The sequence below is a fragment of the Triticum urartu genome, unplaced genomic scaffold (assembly GCF_003073215.2).
Source record: "Triticum urartu cultivar G1812 unplaced genomic scaffold, Tu2.1 TuUngrouped_contig_10190, whole genome shotgun sequence".
Taxonomy (NCBI): Eukaryota; Viridiplantae; Streptophyta; class Magnoliopsida; order Poales; family Poaceae; genus Triticum; species Triticum urartu.
In genome coordinates this window covers 1-12,483 of record NW_024111033.1, presented here as the reverse complement: position 1 = coordinate 12,483, position 12,483 = coordinate 1, and the positions used below count along the sequence as shown (strand labels likewise).

The following is a 12,483-nucleotide window of genomic DNA, read 5'->3' as shown; positions in this document are numbered from 1 at the left end:
AACAATGAAATATAATATAATAATAACTAATTTATTATTGCCTCTAGGGCATATCTCCAACACGGCGCGGCAGGAGGCGGCGGGAGGCGGCGGGAGGAGGAGGCCGGGAGGAGGAGGAAGTTTCCTCCCGCGCGAGAGAGGAGGAGTGCAGGTTGGGGGAGATTTCCCTCTCAACCCCTACTTCTACACGTTGCAAACTGGTTTGAGGGTTGGACCTCTAAATTTTTTTACGGGTTTGAGGGTTTAAAGGTTCTAGTCTACGGCGTTTTTTCGGCGAAAACCGTAAAAAAGCGGTTATTTTTAGGGGTTTGAGGGCTCTACTAGACTTGCTAGAGAGGAGGAGTGCGGGTTGGGGAGAGATTTCCCTCTCAACCCCTACTTCTACATGTTGCAAACTGGTTTGAGGGTTGGACCTCTAAATTTTTTTACGGGTTTGAGGGTTTAGAGGTTCTAGTCTACGACGTTTTTTCGGCGAAAACTATAAAAAAGCGGTTATTTTTAGGGGTTTGAGGGTTTGAGAGCTCTACTAGACTTACTCTAAGCAACTAAAGTCCCCAATGCAAAAGTGCTTAATTTGTTGTACTCCCTCCGTCACAGCTTACAAGTCCTACGCGTATACCTAGGTTGCCAATATTATTATCCTAATATAAACTATATAACACAAAAATTATACTCCCTCCTTCCATCTATATAGGGTCTAATGCGTTTTTTAAGACCGCCTTTGACTATTGACAAGATTAATAGTACATGACATCCACAATGTGAAAATTATATCATTGAAATCTCGTTTCACACACGAATTTAACGGTGTGCTTTGTGTAAGTTGCATGTCATATATTATTGCTCTAATATTTAGTCAAAGTTAACCTCAAAAACCGCATTAGGCCCTATATAGATGGAAAGAGGGAGTACCTTTTGAAAATAGAACATCTAAAGTTTATATTGGTATATTTTTTTGTAATATATGACTTGTATTAGGTTGGTCAAATTGACGATCTAGGGGTACGCGCACGCCCTGTAAACTGAGAGAGAGGGAGTAGCTAAGCACCCCTCATTTAATGATTTAGCAACTAAAGCTATACATGCATTGGTGGGCTTCTTCCATTTAAGTGTTTTCCCTAGGTTCCCGCGCTTGGCATTGTTTCTTCCTGGGTCACCACATCCATCTCTCTCCTCTTAATTACCTTGCCACATCATCTTTTTTGTCTACATGGTAGCCTTAGCACCTGTATAAGGTGGAGCACTGGGAGGGTCCTGACGAATGTGCAGATCTTGAATGCCATCAATTTAGATGTATGGGGCTGCTTTCACTTAATGGTGCATTTAGATTCGGCCAAACATTGATCGTGCATGTGAAAGATGTATTAATGTTTCCTCCTAAGTGTGGCCGACATGTATGGACTAGAGAGCACACATGTTTTGCGTATAATTTGTTGCAGAATTTAAAATTTTGCAATGCATAAACGGTAAATCACACTGCACTAGCATTGATATTACAATTAATAACTTGCATGGAAATATTCCATTAGGCGCTTATAACATTAACACTCGACAGAATCAAGAATGGTAAACTGCTAGAGCTAGCATTAGCTAATTATTTCACCCTAGATACAGTTGACTCTACGACATGAAACTCAACTTATATTGACTAGTGGGAGTAGAGGGACCTCATTGCCATGGGCGTCGCTGGAGAACCTAAAGAGCTGCTTCGGGACATTGATGAACACATGAACGACACTAGGACATGAACGTAAAATAATGGTGTTGGAGGAGCTGATGAAGATAAAATACTGATGCTACGTCGTAGATGATTGAGAGAGAAAAAGAAAGGATGAGGGATATGAACTGCAGTATTGCTACGACTGTACACCTCCATGGATGAGTTCTAGTTAGCTATGCACATGAACAGAATGGATGAACTAGAGAACGAGGATGAGCAGAATGCATGCATGAACTGGAAGACGATGAGTGAGAGAGAAGCTGCTGGATGGAGAAAGGATGAGGATAAAATGCAGAAGGTGGTGCAGGCTGCCGATTAACTCCTCTAAAACAATAATGCGGGATCAGTACAATTATTGTGTGATGGGACATACATTACTTATTGTGTGGTGGGGCATTCACACTTACTGACCATGTTATACATGGACAATACAACAGACACACTGCCAAGAAATCAATATACATGACTCATTGTATAATTATTGCATTGATCTTTGTGCAGCGAACGGATGAGATACCATCCTCACATGGCCGCATGTCTACCCGTGATTTATCGGGTCATTACAAATTCAAAATCATTGCAGCTATATACTCCCTTCGTCCTGAAATTCATGTCGTAGGGGGTTTCAATTTTGAACTACCGCATTTTTTACAAAAACACCCTTCTGCAACTTCAAATTATCTCAAAGCAACCCGCACGCAGGCTCAGGTCGGGGGAAGATCCTGTCGCCGGCCGGGCTCCAGGCCGGTGGAGCTCCTGTCGCTGCTGCCGGTGGAGCTCCTACCGCTGCTGCATCTTAACCTGCAGATTCTCCCTTGCTGTCGGCTGCTGCTTCCGCACAAGAGCTGTCCCCACTCCAAAAACGAGCCCGTCTCCTCCCCCTCCGACAGCGGCGTCCGCACAGGGGCTCGGCGCCGTCGCACCTCCTCAGTCCTTCCCGAGCATATCAGGAGCTCCGCCTTGCCGATACCTACGCCCTCCTTGAGCCACGCTTGCTGGGAAGCCCCTGATCGACGAAATCGATCCCGTCTCCTCCCACTCCGGCCGCCGAATCTGCACACGAGCTCAACGCCATCGCTCCTCCTCTGGTTTCCCCGAGCGGCTCAACAGCTTCAGGGTGATCTTCGGGTCCTCCAGGTCACTTTTCCCCTGTCAATTGGTTGCTGGTTCTCCTGGCCGTGGTGGTCTGCCGCTTGCTGCCATTGGAGCTCGTCAGTAGCTCCTCCGGTGACCAAAAACCGGCGCCGCTGCCATTGGAGTATCACCCACGCTCGGGTGCGTGCACGCTCGCCCACGCTGCATGCTTGCCGGTGGAGCTCGTGCTCGTGCTGACCTGCTGATCTTCTCTGAAGAAGAAGGTACAATAATCTATGGTCTTCTGCTGTTCTTCCCCTGTCGATTGATCTGTAGCGACTGTTGTTGTTGTAATCTCTTCATCATGTTGTTGCTTGCTATATCAAAAATTAACTCGTAAGATATGTGACTTAGATCAGTCATTCAAGATAACACAATTTATGCATGGCACATGAGTACAGACCTGATAATTAAGTAACTGACTTGTTTTAAAAAAAAATGTACTCCATTCCAATTTAGCATGGATTCACAAGCACATAGATGCATCCACAGCTCTTGGACTTCTATCAGTACTAGAGGAATAAACAAGAGAATGGCTGTAGAAACTGTTTGTAGTATGATTTATTAGACAGAATGTTGTCAAACTAATGGACTATCTTCCGCAAAACGATCTGGAAAAATATTAAAACAATAAGCAGAAATAAGAGAGTAGAGATGTTTAACTACCCAAAATCTACCACTGGAGTAGTACAAAGTTCAACAGCTAACAATAGTAAGGAGAATTTTGCATGTCCAGCTAACAACAGCTAAACCACTTACTGCAAGAAGAATATGTACTTATCCCTTGCTCCATGATCCAATAAGTCCTTCAGATTCTTGCCTGCTGAATGTGGTACCATTACGACATTAAGTGAAGTATCATTGTCAGACAGTTTTGAATTATTTGAATTAATTTGGGTTAGTGGAATGAAATTTTTGCTTGACAACTACAGCAACTAATGAGGCAAGCAAGGCCTTTGCTAATCTGTATGCTTGTTAAGCAAGGCCTTTGCTAATCTCATCATCAGTAGATGATATGATATCTGATGATATGAGATTATCTTCTACTGCAATTGCAATCTAGCTTTAGTAAAAAAGCAAGAGTCCCTTGTATGGAATTAACTGAAAACTGAACATGTTCTGAAGTTTTGAGTAAGCTGGAGCAGTACAAAAGCAAGTCTAAAGTTTTCAGTACAAAAGAAATCTACTGAATTCTTGTAAAAATGTCTACTGAATTTGCTCCATGTTCTAAACAGAGTACTCCTATATTAATACAGCAACTCAAAAGATAGCACACTGATTACAAATGCCACTTTCTAAAATTCTCCACAGCCATTTTCAACTTGAACATGGAGTATTTTCAGCAATTCGAACGAATTCTAAAATTCAGTCATTCTAAAATTTACTTTATGCGCAGTTAGAGTGACTGAATTTTCTGCAATTGGAACAAATTCACCAAGACAGTTTACAGCATCTTCTTTATGTGCAATGTGAGTACAGCTCCTAGTTCATAGTTCACACCTAGATCTCTCTTACAAATTCAGACCGAGCTCTGAAGCCCAGAACTCTGAATAAGAACTCTGATCAAGTCTTTCTCCATTGTTCTGGAGGTGACAATGCCGCACCATGTTTTAGCTGCTACAGAATGACGAAAATGGAAGTGCAGCAAAGACAGTACATGAAACTGGAGCTCATAGAGGAATCATTTGTAAGTTCAGCTTGATGACATTTTAGTATTGTTAGCGGACACAAAAAGGGAATAGCAAAAGGTGCTTCTTCCATTCAAGCGGAAACCCTGATTTTTTTTTATTAAAACAGATGAATATTCAGAGCTCAGTTCTTCTAAAGTGTAAAGCCCTAACTCTAACTGGTTTGAGTGTAGTTTGAGAAAATGTAAATGTCCTCCTTTTCTGCCAAGCAGTAGATCAACTAGTTTCTACATAGAAGAAGCACGCACCTAATCAGCACATCCCAATCCCCAACACTGCCAAACTAAAATTGGGCTAATGAGGGGCGAAACAGATGTACGGCCATGGTGCGCCAGGAATCCTGCCGTTACGAGGTAGCATTACTAAAGACGAGCAGCATTCAGTTTATACTTAGACATGAATAAAAACTCTGTCTAAACATTCAGTTTATACTTCAAGATTAAATTGTCTAAAAATTCAATATGCTATTGAGAGGAGTAGTAAACATTCAGTCTAAATATGAACTCTGCCAATACATTCAGTGACTTGGACCTGCAATTCACCAGCAAATAGGATCCAGTGGGGGAAGGGGAGGGGCACCTTTGACAAGCTCGAGCACCTCCCGGATGCAAGGGCGTGCCCCCATGGCGGTGGAGTCCTAGAGCGGACGGAGGAGCTCGCCCCCTTTGGCGGAGTGGAGTCCTAGAGCGGACGGAGGAGCCCCCTTGACGCCACCATCCCGCCGCCGCTGCTGCGTGGCCAGGTAGTCGCAGCTGCAGGAGACGCGCTCCTCACCTGACGACCGGCAGCAGGAGCCCCGTGCAGGCGACCGACAAAAGCAGCTCCGTCGCGCCGTCTTGGTAGTCCCCACCGCAGTTTGAGCACGGCCGCTGCAGATCGGAGTGCCGAAGGGGAAAATCGCATTTTCACCAATGCGGAGGGACATGCGAGAGGAAGAGAGCGCCGGTGACGCACACAAGGGAGAGGGCGCCTGTGCTGGGGAGGGAGAGGAACCGCGAGGGAGGGAGAGGAGGCGCAAGCGGCGTGGAGCTGCGCGGAGGGGAGCGGCGCAGGCAGCGCCGGCCAGTCGGAGAAGGAGGAAGAGAGCGACTACACAGAGGGACTTCGGGTTTGGTCGGGAAAAAGCTGAGGAGTAAATTGCAAAATGACCACTGCGACATGAATTTCGGGACGGAGGGAGTACAAATTATAAGTATGAAACCTCGCTTCAGTGTTTCCATCGACGACAATGAGGGCTCCAATGTGATCGCTATGTGCTTCCCTTTTGGATTTCTTCTACCCACACATCTGCAAAAATTCATGAAATCCAACGGAAATGGCAAGATTCTATCTTTCACTCTACAAAAGCATGAGCATTGCACAATCAACAGCTGTACAAAAACCTGTAAAAGGGAAATTAATCTTTTGCGGGCAAAAGCAGCAGTCCAGAGCTTAAACCATTATTAAGTTATTTGATTGAAATACAAATGACATTAGTTAAATTTCTTACAGTCAAAATTGCATATTTAGTTTTCAACATTAATGTTTTTGTTTTGACCAGAATCCAGAACAAATAGTCAATACATGCAAAGGGATTTAATATGGGATGGTAGCTGCAATAAAGAAATAAAAGAGCAACTGACTATTCAGATTTTAAACACCACAATATGCCCTATGAATGCTCATTACAACCAATGATTATTTTTTTTACCTGAACAACCAATGATTCTTATAGCAAAGAGCAGTGACCAGAAGTTGCAAGACATAACTTCTATTTCAGAATGCGCAGAACTAATTTTACTCGAGGAGAACATATTGTATCTTTAACCTTCTCAAAGGTTGTAATCTCTACGATTTCTTCATGGCAAGAATGATTGCCAAATGATTGCAGCACGGAGTATCACATCCATGAAAAACCACACTTACATGATTTAAATTGAAAATACCATGCTTGGCTGCTTTTCAGTGATATACTAAATACCAGAGACATGCTTCGCAGAAGACACTGGAATGTCACTGATGTCTTTCACTGTGCGTGTGTTTTTTTTGGAGAATGTCTTTCACTGTGTGTTGTGTCCCACAAGGTGCACTGAGGATTGGATGCATCTCTTTTTTGGCTGCAACTTTAGCATCAGGATATGGAACTATCTACAGATTCACTGGCAGCAGGGTAACTCCATTGAGCAGAGTTTTATGTTGACAAAGCAGCAGTGTTATTCTGGCTGCCTGGCACATTTGGAAACAGAGAAATGAAGCTATTTTTCAGAATGTGTTGCCATCTTTTAGATCCTGGACAAGCAAATTTAGGCATGAGATCACCCTGCACTTGCATAGGGTGAAAGCCAAGTACTCACAACAGTTTGCAATATGGATTGACTCTCTGTTATAGCTAGATGACTCTCTAACCTTTGCAAATCTTTTGTATATGACTTTACTAATCAATAAATTTGCTGTGGGGTTTTCACCCTGCAGTCTTCGTTGTCAACTGCAGTGAAGAAGCCATGTTATAACTAATAGACTGAACTGGCCGTCAACACGGGGAGCGCGAGAAGAGCCATCGGCTCAGTGTGAAGTGTATTAGAATGCGCGCGATGCTGAGCAAAATCTTCGCCCGCCATGTTTTCAGTCAAATGGCATCATATGCACAAGGTTGCAGTGCCAAGACCATATCGGCTTACCGTAGAGGGTCCCATTTGGCTGGTACTCAAAGACAAGCATTCCTCAGAACGGATAAGACTCCTTGCAATATCTCACCATCTTCACAATGTTTTCGTGATCCATCTGGCTATTTCTATCACCTGAAAGACCCAAAATACCAGGAGATGTGATCAAAGAGCCGTGTAAAATGTCCTGTAAAATCTTAGTATCTGTTTAAGCTAAAGAGTAATTTGCCTCCTAGAAGTAAAGCTCAACATAGTTCGTCCAGTAGTGCAAACAAAAGCTACTTGCGACAGCACAAATCAAACATTAGCAAACATGAGGGCAGCTTTCAGAAACATTAGGGAACCTCAGAGAATATATGACCCATTGCGCCACAGGCGCAAGTGGCGAAATTATACCGGAATTGAAGTCATAGGTTCTATCTTGTATATGAAGAGAGTTACAGCATTTTGTCCTTCAAGAGAGCTATTCCTTTTGCCCGGCTGAAACAAATGAAACATACGATTTGTAAATAACCCATTCCTTTTTAGAATATAAATTTGAGAATAGTTATCATCCTACCATTGGCACAACAGGCGATGCTTCGCCCTTAGAAAGAACAACCCTAGTAGGACCTTGGGAGGCCGAATATGACTCCAGGAGTTATGTTGTGCTGGGGCAGAAATGCCTTTCCATCCAAGTCTTGTTGTGCTGCCAAGAAAAGAGACAATATGATTATGTAAAAAGGATATTATATGAATGTATTGGCATATCATAAAGGTTATTATAGGAACAGGTAAGCACGGAGTTGCTCCACTGTCCATCAATATAAAAGCAAAAAAATATTGATACGACCCAAACTTCAGAAATCAGGTAATAAGGCAGTTTTTTCGAATTAGAAAAGAAAACATTTAGGTCCTATAAAAGTTCTTTAATGGCGTGCAAGAATGGCTGCATAATCGTTTTATCATCAATTGTATGTTTGACGTTGTCATTACCAGATGAACTCTTTCCGAGATAATGTTTGAAGGTGTTGTCCAAACTGGCAATGTATCAATTAAATCTATGCACCAGACCTACGACAAGAGAAGTTCTTCTGAGTGCTTGAACTATATAATATACTCCCTCCGTTCGGAATTACTTGTCGAAGAAATGAATGTATCTAGACGTATTTTAGTTCTAGATACATCCATTTTCGAGACAAGTAATTCCGAACGGAGGGAGTAAAAGGTAAAGCATTAACTATACTCTAGGGGAAACAGAAATTAGAAGCTCAAACAAATATCAATGAGCAGCAATTTCCTAGAAATGCAAAATATAACTATATTGTGTCTTTGTGCATTGTCTTATCGCTGCTCTTTCTAGGCAATTGCAATTGTCTTATCATCAATTGGTAGAATGATATCATAAGTAATAATACTGAAACTTGGCAAGATAAACAAATGGTTTTATTCTTGCACAACATACAAAGTTCTGTACCTTAATCCTTATTACTCTAGTATTGAATGCGACACTTGAAACCACTATTTTAATGAATCTGAATATTATCTAGAAATATAAGATGGCTATTTGTCCCTTTTAGCAAACAATTTCTTTGAATGGAGAAAAAAATCAATGCTGACCCAGAAATAAAACAATGATATATTACACAAGTTTATGCAAAGTATGCCATCCCCTTTCTACACAAACACGAAGCAGGTGTTGTTCAATCTCTAAAATGCAACCAACTTGCATCAATATCTACATACACAATTCTTGATCCATTCACATATTTTACTGACATCCTGCACCATATTCAAGCTCACTTTCCTTATAGCCTCTGGTAGGTGTCTATAAAGTAGTAAAGCCAATGAACAAAAAAAGGAAGAATAAAATAACCGATATAATATAGTTCATTAAAGTAGAGATTACACAACGCTCTCCGAATTGCCCATTAATCGGGATGTAGAAAAACATTGAATGAATAACTTACATAGTCTGGCCATTGTCGCCTTAGTTCTGATCATGTACCGCAGCTGGCAAAATAATCAAGAATGGCTTCAAAATTACATTTGATTTCAAGGTTTAGCCTGCAACAATTGCAATAGGGTCAGGGTAATAACAAATACTTCAAAGCCGCAGAACATCATGAATGTTGATTCTTTCTTATTTAAAAAATTGATCAATAGGTTGTGCATCCAAAATCATAATACAAGAAACTTATTTGAAGTAGTGAAAGTAGACTAAAATCAGAATAAAGTACTCCAAGGTGTGGACACCAAAACACACAATATCACATCAGGATATATGAACATCATTAGAAATTATTATAGACGATACTTCTGAGATTAGTTGTGAACTCTTAATCAATGATGTATCAGATAAGACAACTTTATGCACACCGATTGAAAAATTAAGAGAAAATAGATTAAATGCACTTAAACAAAATAGAACACCTTATAAGTGAGCAATACAACCATGCTTTTTAACTATTAAGGCTGATTCAACCATGGTGTTGCAATGGACATTCTGCCCTTCACAGCAAGGTTTAAAAACAGTTTCAGTTTCAGAGAAGACACTGAAAAGGCAATGCTTTAAATGGGATGGAACTATTTCATACCACAATGCTTTCATACCCCAAGGCTTATTATGTTAGCAGATCAGTAGGTTTGGCCCTCTCTAGAGGACCAAACCAGGGCATAGCAAAAAACACTAATCTGAATAATCAAATGCCCATCAAGAAAACAATGGACCACTCTAATTTATAGTACATGCAAAAAATTGCATATCACTAATTCAAGATAAAGATGACTGATATGTACCCAGATGATCTTTGAAATATGTAGCCACCAACTGCAATGTCCAACATCGTTGAATAGGTACTTTCCGAACCACAGTAAAGAAAATAACTGAAAATTGGTTCGACAACACTATGCAAAGATAATAGGAACAAAATATGGAACCACTATTTGTAAAACAGAAATCTAACACCACAACAATTAATATTATGAGATTGCAAAATTAGGTTAACACTTGATTACCACATCGAATAGATATCTAGAAACATGTACAAGCTCTTGTCTGACCGTATGGGCTTTACACAGTTCAAAACTGCACAGGAAAAACAGAAAGAAAAGAGTGATGATGTAGAATTTGAAATTGTCTCACCTTTGGAAATCGGTTGTAACGACGGCGCAAGGATGCAGTCAAAAACAGGAGAACAACCTGTGAAGACGCAAAAATGATCAGACGGACGAAGGATCCTTCAAAATAAATAGGGGACTAATGTAATCAACTTCAAAACAACAATCATATCATATTACAGAGATCACAAAATGGCTAGTCAGGCCTGAGCAGGAAGCTCTTTTACCTTCCCCTATAAAATAAGGTTGCTATTATGCCTAAAATAAAACTGCATGTGAACCTGGATATTTGTGGTGCTATTATCAAGGCATGTGTAGCCCCTGGAACATGATAAAATTGCAAAAAAACAACAAATATTTTGTAAACATACACATCACACATCTAATTAATTAAAGTCTGCTCCAATACAAATTATGCTAGGCTCTAAGGGGGCAAGCTGCGCTAGGCGACCAAGTTCCAAAGCACACCAGGAGCAAAAATTGAAGAGAAAAGTAGAGTTGCGGATCAGGGTATGGTTTGGGCAAGTTGCAGTCCAGTAAACTAAGGCGAGGAGTTGTCGCCACCAGGGTACCCTGCAGTAAACTAAGGACACCAGGAACTCAATGACCCGGTCACTGCTTGACCAGCCCACAACAGCATAACCCTACACATGTAAGGCAAAGTAATGTGGCCAGAAGTGGTAGTAAGGAACCAAGAAACAAGTAGTAGCAGACACAAGAATAAGCAAGATGACAATTGCAACACCACCAACAAATATCCTGAGTCGCCATAACCGAAGAAAGAAAAAAAAGCAAGATATATAGATATACATGCTCTAATTGGCCATAATCAGTCAAGCCATGGCCTACAACATCAATGGATGCAGATATCATTATTTGAGAAAAAAGTAGGTCGCATTAAATATAAGACCTATTTCTGCGGCGAAAAACATTTAGGCATATAACCGGAACCGACACAAAACATCTGCTTCTTAACATGGAATAAGAGCAGAATAACTAACCCATCAGTACGGCGTAAACTTTTCCAGATATATGTTTTGTTGCGTGTTTTACTATTCTGCACATCCAACACAAACATAATTCTTGATAAATTCTAGCAGATAGATTATTAATTCCATGCTCAAAGTCAATCTTTTTCATTTTGGGAAAAAAATATCTATAGTAGATGAACTTGGTCTATTCGTCACTTAAGCAAATATAGGACTCGACAACAAACCAAGCAATATTATCTAGGAAGGAGCTGCACTAAATGGAGAATAAAAACACCGTAAGTGTGGAAATTGGGGGTACCTTGCAAATCAAAGTAGATTTTATAGTTGTTAGTCCGTAAACCATTAATCAGATTACATATCAAACATAAACCAAGTCAAGGTAATTGCTGACAGAAATTTATTCTATATTAACTCTATACTATCCTTGTACAACTATATGTATGTTTCTGTGTCTATACTGACACAAATTTATTCTATAATAACTCTACTATCCAAGAAAGCTAAAGCACTGGAATCAAATATGAACTAAGCAGTGTACATTTATTCAAGCTAACGGTAACAGCTTACGTTTTCCTGTATTGTGACTCTGTTCTTTCAACCAATCCTTTGCAAATGTCACCAAACTTAACGCAGCTGCAATTTCAACTCCATTTGGTAGTATCCTTGTATGCAGAACCAATAATATTGCTGAAATCCAATGTTACATTGCAGGCACACCTGAGAATATAATCAAATTGCCATATGATACTGCTGCATAATTCTCATAGATACATATACAAAAAGCACGAAGAAAATTATACCTGTTTGAAAAGTTTTTTGCAGTTGTCATGTAACCCAAGGCTTCACCGTCTCTACTTTTTCCTCTCTACAGTGGAAAACAGACCTGTCATGACTAAATCTGAATAGAACACTTTGCCTAGCTATTGCCTTACTGATATGATGTGTGCAGGAAACCAAATTTCTGAACCTATTTGCAAACAAAACTGCTATCGTTCATTGAGTACAATTGCAGACTAATGTCATCCTGCAGCCACGTTGGAGTAGGCAAAATATAAAATAGCATCTGAAGAAACAGAAATGAGTATCTGTGGGGATTAAATAAAAAAAAATCAGGACCTCGCGTGGGGAGGTTGAAGGCGACGAGGACGCTCTCCCAGCCCGGCCGCTTCTCCGTTCCCGGCCGCCGCCGCCCCCCCCCGCCCCGCCCC

The 12,483-nt window shown here is 40.9% G+C and overlaps 1 long non-coding RNA gene across 16 annotated transcripts; it reads right to left on the bottom strand.

Annotated features, from left to right (window-relative positions):
• Window positions 1–2,169: 2,169 nt before the first annotated feature.
• LOC125526465 lies at window positions 2,170–12,481 on the bottom strand. Of its 16 annotated transcripts, none has more exons than XR_007291697.1 (10): window positions 12,392–12,481; window positions 12,076–12,140; window positions 11,843–11,992; window positions 10,309–10,365; window positions 8,910–9,230; window positions 8,160–8,237; window positions 7,744–7,872; window positions 4,791–7,664; window positions 3,614–3,674; window positions 2,170–3,171 (listed from the first exon to the last, which is right to left on the bottom strand). It is a non-coding gene; the product is annotated as an uncharacterized LOC125526465 (long non-coding RNA). The 16 variants fall into 16 exon arrangements; XR_007291701.1 differs by having other exon boundaries at window positions 2,170–3,677; window positions 4,791–4,882; window positions 5,122–7,664; XR_007291702.1 differs by having other exon boundaries at window positions 2,170–3,674; window positions 4,791–4,882; window positions 5,122–7,664.
• Between the last annotated feature and the right edge of the window lie 2 nt (window positions 12,482–12,483).